Source organism: Lactuca virosa, chromosome 9 (assembly GCF_052849685.1).
Source record: "Lactuca virosa cultivar CGN04683 chromosome 9, Lactuca_virosa_CGN04683_v6, whole genome shotgun sequence".
NCBI classification, from domain to species: Eukaryota; Viridiplantae; Streptophyta; class Magnoliopsida; order Asterales; family Asteraceae; genus Lactuca; species Lactuca virosa.
Window position 1 is genome coordinate 87,730,340 of NC_136434.1, and position 8,249 is coordinate 87,738,588.

At 34.6% G+C, this 8,249-nt stretch overlaps 1 long non-coding RNA gene and 1 pseudogene across 2 annotated transcripts; both read right to left on the reverse strand.

The window, feature by feature from the left end:
• Positions 1 to 746: 746 nt before the first annotated feature.
• Positions 747 to 1,926, reverse strand: LOC145139484 (protein neprosin pseudogene; annotated as a pseudogene). Its single transcript, XR_013721921.1, has 3 exons — positions 1,879 to 1,926; positions 1,452 to 1,598; positions 747 to 1,121 (listed from the first exon to the last, which is right to left on the reverse strand). The product of XR_013721921.1 is annotated as a protein neprosin pseudogene (transcript).
• A 1,195-nt stretch (positions 1,927 to 3,121) lies between these two features.
• LOC145138840 (uncharacterized) lies at positions 3,122 to 6,540 on the reverse strand. Its single transcript, XR_013721758.1, has 2 exons — positions 3,879 to 6,540; positions 3,122 to 3,578 (listed from the first exon to the last, which is right to left on the reverse strand). It is a non-coding gene; the product is annotated as an uncharacterized LOC145138840 (long non-coding RNA).
• Positions 6,541 to 8,249: the final 1,709 nt, after the last annotated feature.

An 8,249-nucleotide genomic window follows, 5' to 3' on the forward strand; every position in this document is an offset into this window, starting at 1 on the left:
CAACCTGTTATAAGAAATCTGTTTGTTTTTTAACTTCAGCAGGGTGCTGCAATAAACTAAAATTTAAGTACTATTTTTTTAAAACCAAGCCTAACGTTCATAGAAATTTATTTAGGTGTTGATAATCATACAAATGGCAAAACCAAGTATATATTAATGTGCTACTAGATCGATCTAGTTTTCAAGAATTTGGTTAATTTCATAAATACGGGAAGTAGTTCTTATCCACAAAAAAGATACTTAAAACTTTTGATTACATAAATTTATCAAAAGAACTTTTCATTATTCAAGAAAGATTACATAAATTTATACATTAAGCTTGGTTTATTGCACAAGATTGGACACAACATAACAAGTAGGACCATTGTCTATAAGACAAAAATTGTATTTATTTTGTCCAACAAAAAAACTTGTTAAACAATGTATGATAGGAACTCCTAATTTCTAAACCCTTCAAAAATTCATCATTGTCATGCAAATTCATCTGCTAATTTAAATTGGATTGACGGATTGTATTAATTTTTGCTCGCTATAATTTTAAGAGTTAAAATAAGATTAAAGGGCGAGACATTTTTAAACCGGAAAAGTGCTCATGATTTTTTTTTAATTAATCTTCTTTATAAATCAAAGTGCACCGCAGTTTTGATATATAAAATTGAACTTTTTTCAATACCATTCACTTCAATAACTTGTATGTGTTGTTTTTTTCACATCAGTTTCTGCTTCTCAATGTGTATGTGTGTTAATCATAATCGAAAATTGTTTCTGCTTCTTAATGTGTATGCGTTTGTTTATATTTAGTTTCTTCTTGTGTTTTTTTTTTTGTAACAATTTGGATGATCAGCTAATAGATGGAGATTTGTTAAAGGAAGCAAACTATTGTCCCAATTAACAACCTGCAAATTCCTAAAGTATGAAGCTTTCCCAAAACCTTCATCTGCAAATTGACCACTTCCCATTTGTGTTGATGTGTGATATCCCCCTGATCTTGAGTTCATTATCTCCCCTCCAAATTGTATCATACTTGCTTCTTTTTGTAGACGACTGAATAAAAAAGATGGCCAATATCATATTAGCACCCCTGATCCAAATTGTAACCACCAGTGTCCATGTTTAGGATCCTACATATAAAAACAACAACAATGTCAATAGTTGCATTATTATATGACCTTCTATTTTGTTAATTTATTACTTCAATTTAACAGTATTGTAAAAGTTGAGTGCAATCCATATTGAAATTAGAATTCGAATCCTTAACCATTAAGTATACCACCATATAATCAACCAAATTTGATTTAGACTTAATCTTATGGTAAGTTGACCATTTTTGTAGTTTTAGTCAAATGTCAAGACAGACCACCACCTATGTCTAACAATAGTTTGAAAAAAAAAAGTTAGTTGAACAACAAATTACCATATCATTAAATAAATCCAAATGATTTTCTCATTACCTTCCATATCATGATACCAATATCAAATTGTTTTCCATTGTAAGATGATCTTGGAGAGATCGCTGCACCTATAGCAATCCTGCTGTTTGTTTGAACAAATCCTGAGCATAGCTAGTTATAGCACCCTGTTGCTTGGTATGCATCAGTCTGTATATATTAACATTTATTAGCCCAATTATATATATATATATATATATATATATATATATATATATATATATATATATATATATATATATATATATATCAAGGTTCTAAAAAGCTCGCGACGGCTCCAAGGCTTGCACCTGCCGCCAAGCTTTGCCAAAACGCCGCCTTAATTCATATATGTGTATAAAAATGAACAATAGTTAAAAATACATATAAAAATATTAATTATATAGAAAATTGCCGCCTTAAGTTACGCCTTACAAACGTCGTGACTCGCCAAGGCTAGGAAAAGCTTGAGGCTTGACATTGCCGCCAAGTCACGCATTACGTTATTTAAAACCTTGATATATATACATGAAACTTTTAGTCGCAAATTTGCCCTTTAAGTTTTATCCAAGCATATATATATATTCAAGTTTTTTCCATAATTGACAAATTTGCCCTTTAATCGCAAATTCAATGTACAGGGACATAATGGTAATTTTCTGTACAAGGATATAATGGTAATTTTCTGTACAAGGATATAATGGTAATTGACAAATTTCCAAGAATGTCTTTAAGTCCATCTGAAAAAAAAAATTCTTTCAAATTTCAAAGAAGACAATTTCCATTGGCTGTATGTTTTGCAATGACAATTAATAAAAGCCAGGGGCAGTCGTTATCAAAGGTTGGTCTGTATCTCAAAGATCCTGTTTATTCACATGGACAGTTGTATGTTGTCTTATCTAGAGTTCAAAAGCAGAGAATGATTGAAATTGTTAATTTTAAATAAAGATGGTAGACTTACAAACAAAACTTCCAATGTTATGTATAAGGAAGTTTTTAGAAATTTATAAATGCTTCGTAGTTTTTAAATTCAAACAATTGTTTTTATTTATTTTTTTTATTACATTTTTTTATATTTTATTTTTTATATAGCATTGTAATTTATATTATTCATTGTGTTTCTCTTTAACATCTATTCAAATTTATATATTTTTTTACAAATATATATTAATATTAATTTTAAATAATCAATACAAAAAGTGTTAAACAAACTTAAGTCTTATTAATAATATAATTTTTTACTCGTGATTCTCACGGGTTGTAACCTAGTGTATATATATATATATATATATATATATATATATATATATATATATATATATATATATATATATATATATATATATGAGAAACATGACGCAACAGCCCTACTATGTATTTTGACTTTACATTTTCAGTCCCTAAAACATGCATATATATAATAATGCGTGGGACGGCTTGGCAGTTTCCTAGAGTTTCTAAATTTCTATGGTCTTGGTTTTATATATTTTATTATGTTAGTATAGAAAAAAACCTTGATATATAAAAATAATATATAAAATAATATTCAGCTACTTATATATATATTCAACCAAACCCTAATTAATATAAATTTGAAAAACTTTTGTTGTGAAAATTGGATGTTACGAGTGATAGTTGTGTGTTTTCTGATATGATTTTTGTTTGACGTTAATAATAATAAAAGAAACAAAGAGTGACAGCACCGAAATGACTAATATTATATTTTTTACTATTTGCATACACAGATTAATCAGTTAGGTGCAGCTGCCACCTATCGTCTAATGACGGGTCAGATATCAATATGAGTCTAATCAAACATAAAAAAGAAATAAAATTATTAATACGAAACTAATCAACATAGGGATGAGCATTTGGACCGGAGAACCGGTACCGGAACCGGAGCCGGATAGAACCGATCGGGCCGGAACCGGGACGATATTCTTGTGGATTTTTGGAACCGGGAACCGGAACTGATGGAACCGACAAAAACCGGTAGAACCAGCAAAAATCGGAACCGTATATTGCTATTTTTTGAGGACCGGTTCCAACATTGAAGAAACGACAAAAACCGGAAACCGGTAGAACCGACGGTCCGGTTAGGTTTTTAATTTCGGCCGACTTCGGTTCTCGGGCCGGTTCCTTTGCTCATCCCTAAATCAACATAAAGAAAAAAAATTATTATATTTTTAACAAATTTATTTTATATTATGAAAAATTAATTTAGAGATTACAACATCAATAAAAAATATACAGAATAAATTTTAGAATGTAAATTATATACTTACAAATATTAATATAAAAATAACTAGTTTAAACATAAAAATAAAAATAAAAAACCTTAATTGACGTCAAAGTGAAAAAAAAAAGAAGAATGAAATCTAACGTTCCATCATATTAGCCTATCATTAATCAAATATGATTATTTCAATTTTTTAATATGAATGAATCTACCTCTTTGTCTTTGTCTTTGTGTTTTTCTTTGTCCCTTCCCATTGGCAGGGAAGGTGGTATAACTTGAACGGGTTCATCATCGTTGAGGTCGATCCCAACACGAGCATCCAATGTAGTGTGGTCAGATTCGGATATTCTTGAGCGTTTTGAACCACTATCGATATGTTCGTCAGACGTTTTGCTCTTTTTCCACTTTTGGTTATCTTTCACGACAATCCAAAACTCAGTAAACTTGAAAGCCTTCCTGTTTTCTTGATGGTACACTTTTAGAGTTTTCTTCAAAATCACAACATCACTTTCTCTATTTTTCCATTGACATTTCATGTTGTTATACAAACCATTAGACAACATGACTTCCTTGTTTGTCTTCCCCCATTTGGAATAGATTTGGTCTTTTGAACGATACTATGTTTGCTTCATTCCTTTGTGGGACCTTTTTGTAACTCGCCTCCAAAAACGGTCATGTTTTTTGATCTTTTACAACCTTCGCATCTTTGGAAACATCGATCCATGCTTATACCAATGCTAACACTTCTTCGGGTTCCCATGCTTTGCCCGTCGCCTTCTCTTTTCTTTTATTTGGTGTTTTGGTGGGTTGGGTTTCTTGAACAATTTCAGGTTATGGGTATTATTGCAGATAATACGGTAGTATACTGCCATAGTGATAAACGGGGGTGAATAAATCGGTTGATCATAAGAAGGTCTTGGGGTGTTTCTAGTGGGTGGTTTTTGGTTGTTTGAGTTGTTGGAAGAAGATATCTTGAGATTTTTGAGAGAAAGGTATAGAAAGATAGAAAAACTGATTCGGATGTGGTAAATTAAGGGTTGTGAGGTTTTATTTATAGGTAAAAAAAGGAAAAAAAATATATTTTAAATTTTTGACCGTTCAAACATTAAGAGAGAGAGAGAGAGAGAGAGGGTGCGGCCAAACCGCATTGAAAACTGCAGGGTGGAGACAGTGTTCCCATGGTCCACCATGGCAAACCGTAGGACGAACCGTGCCCACACCGTGAAGCCTAAGCAACCAAGTCCAAGTTCGATTTAGAAAATTAAAATTGTCAACCGTCATATATCTTGTTCATTTGCTAGATAAGTCAGCATTACCTACCCATAAACCAATATATAATAACCGGAAAAAAGAAATTGTGTAACCTGGATATGGGACAAAAACTGATCAGGAACATGAGGCAGTCTCAGTCTCATATATTCAGCGAATGGGTGTGGGTAACTGATTTCCAGGGAGAGTGTGATCCACCCTTTTGGGTGGGAAAAGAATTAGTCCCATTTGACTTATAGTCAAAATCTCATTTTGACCCAATCCAATCTATGCGAAGCACCTCTCCAAAATGGATCAGCTGTTCTATAGACTTCAGTTACTACGTACCTAATAAAATGTGTACATTAGAATAGTTAAAAAGAGTAGAAAGGGTCAATAGACTTAGTCTTTGTTGTCCTGGTTTTATGGTATGTATTCACGTGTTCCTAAGTTAGTGGCTATAGTAGCACTTTACCTCTGTATAAATACCTGTACATATTCAGAGTTATAATACACAGAAAAGTTAGTTCTCTTTTCACTTCTCTATATGGTATCAGAGAAGAGAAAAAAAAAATCAAAGGTTTGACCACTATTATCTCTGCCCTGGAATGTTTTGAGCTTGACTCTTTTGTTCTCGCTCCTTCTCCACCGACTGAAACCATTCCAGCCCCATCAACAGCCACTGATGATGAAACTCGTGTAGTTGGTGCCTCTATTCCAAATCCAGACTACACCACATGGAAGAAGAAGGATTAATTTGTCCTCCTTTGGCTGAAATCTACACTCACAGAGCGCTCCCTTGCTAATGTTGCTCGCTCCACATCCGCCAATCAGGCTTGGCTCACTCTTGAGCGTCACTTCCACGCCCAGAATAGGGCTCAAAGAATCCAATTACACACCAAATTACAGACCCTTACCAAAGGAGCCTCTTCCATGATCGATTATCTTGACCAGAAACGCCTACTTGCCGATTCGTTAGCAGAAAACCTTACCCCTGTATCTGATGACGACCTAATTGCTTATATTCTCAATGGATTGGACTCATCCTACAGCTCCTTTGCATCAGCGTTTCTAATGCACTCTGCATCCACTTCTGTTGATGACTTAATTGGGCTTCTCCAACAAGAAGAGGCACGTCAAGAGATCGACCTAGCACGACAAGCTGCTACCCCGCTCACCACCGCTCCCTCACTGACTCTCACATCCTCCTTTCCGGTCGCCAACCAGGTGTCTCACAACAGTCAAATCCCCCGCTCTTCCTCCGGCTCCTCCTCCAACTATCGCTCCAACGACAACCGACGACGCCGTCTCCAGTGCCAACTCTGCAATAAGCCGGGACATGAAGCTATAAACTGTTGGCAGCGGGATAATCAAACGGACTATCCATCACGTAGGCCCAATCCTCGAACTCCACAGCGCCAAGCCCACCTCACCACTGGACCAAGCCCGCCAAGTCCGTCTGCCATATTGTACCCCAATGGTACTTTGACATCGGCGCCACCGATCACGTCACACTTGATCTGAGCAAACTCAACCTCCACGACTCCTACACCGGTGATACAAACTTCAAGTCGGGAATGGTACAAACTTACAAATCTCTCATTTTGGCTCATCTTCCCTTTCTTCTTTGCGTTTACCAAAGGTTTTTGTTGTCTTTCGTATCCGAATAGACTTAAATAATATTAGCTCAATGCGGAATGGGATCAAAAATTATCAAAGCGTAATAATCACAACGAAATACGAATAAAATAAATAGAATAGAGACACAGGAATTTACGTGGAAACCCAAATCGGGAAAAAACACGGGCGGAGGAAGCCGAGAAACAATTCACTATAATTTGCAGTGTTTACAGGGATTATGAAAGAGATTACAAATAGAATGAGAGGGCTAAAATATATGTGGTGGTGTATCAGTATATATATATATATATATATATATATATATATATATATATATATATATATATATATATATAATGTTTTACTATATATATATATTTTGATTGTTGAGTTATGTGTGGGTTAAATCTCTCTGGCTATTTATAGCCAAAGAGGAGAATATAAATCTAATATGAAAACAAAAATGCCGTCCAAGACAAAATTGCTGCGCCTACAATCTTCAAATTCATATTGCATATTACTATACACATATAATAATGTCTGCGCCTCCATTCCGTCCAATTTCATTTTCAATTTCATATTAGATTACTATTCATAGTCAAACTATGAATAGTAAATGATAAGTTACGGAAATAACCCCTGAACTATTTGCCACTTGCTAATTTTGGAGGCAACTTTTCCACAATCTCCACCTTGACATCAAAATTAAGCAAGTCATGCTTTACGATTAGTCAAAACCTTTAGCTCATCAAACTCTAAAACTTCCATAAAAAACTGCAATTTTGTATAGAGAAAAATTGTTTCCGGAAAAATAAATAATACTTCCTCCACCACGAGCCTTCAGGCTCAACTGCGATCAGAAACACCCACCATGTCCAAACATAATTTGAACTTGGCTATAGGAAGACTTTTAGTGAACATATCAGCAGGATTATAATCTGTATGAATCTTGTCCACAACACAATCATCTTTTTCAATGATATCCCGCACAAAATGATAACGAATATCAATATGCTTTGTTCGGTCATGAAACATTTGATCTTTACTCAAGAAGATAGCACTCTGGTTGTCACAGAAAACTGTGGTCACCTTTATTCTATCATCGAGTTCTCCTAATAACCCCTTCAACCATATATCTTCCTTAACTGCTTCTGTAATCGCCATGTACTCTGCCTCGGTAGAAGACAGGGCAACTGTAGACTGTAACTGGGCTTTCCAACTAACAGTACAACCATTTAGTGTAAACACATACCCTGTAATTGATCTTCGTTTATCCAAATCTTTTCCATAATCTGAATCAACATATCCGAACACCCCAGTGTTAGATTTGCCAAAACGTAAACACATGGAAGACGTACCTCGTAAAAAACGAAAAATCCACTGTACTACTTTCTAGTGTTCTTTCCCCGGGTTCGCCATGTATCTACTAACCATGCTAACAGCATAAGCCAAATCAGGGCGTGTGCAGATCATAGCATACATTAAAGATCCAACAGCACTAGAGTATGGAACACGTGCCATGTAAGCCATATCAGTCTCATTAGTAGGACTCAAAGCGGATGATAGCTTGAAATGAGCTGCAAAAGGTGTGTTGACAGACTTTGCTTCGTGCATATTGAAGCGTCTTAGGACTTTCTCAATATAACTTTTCTGAGAAAGATGCAAGATCCTAGACTTCCTGTCACGAATAATTTCCATACCTAAAATCTTTTTGG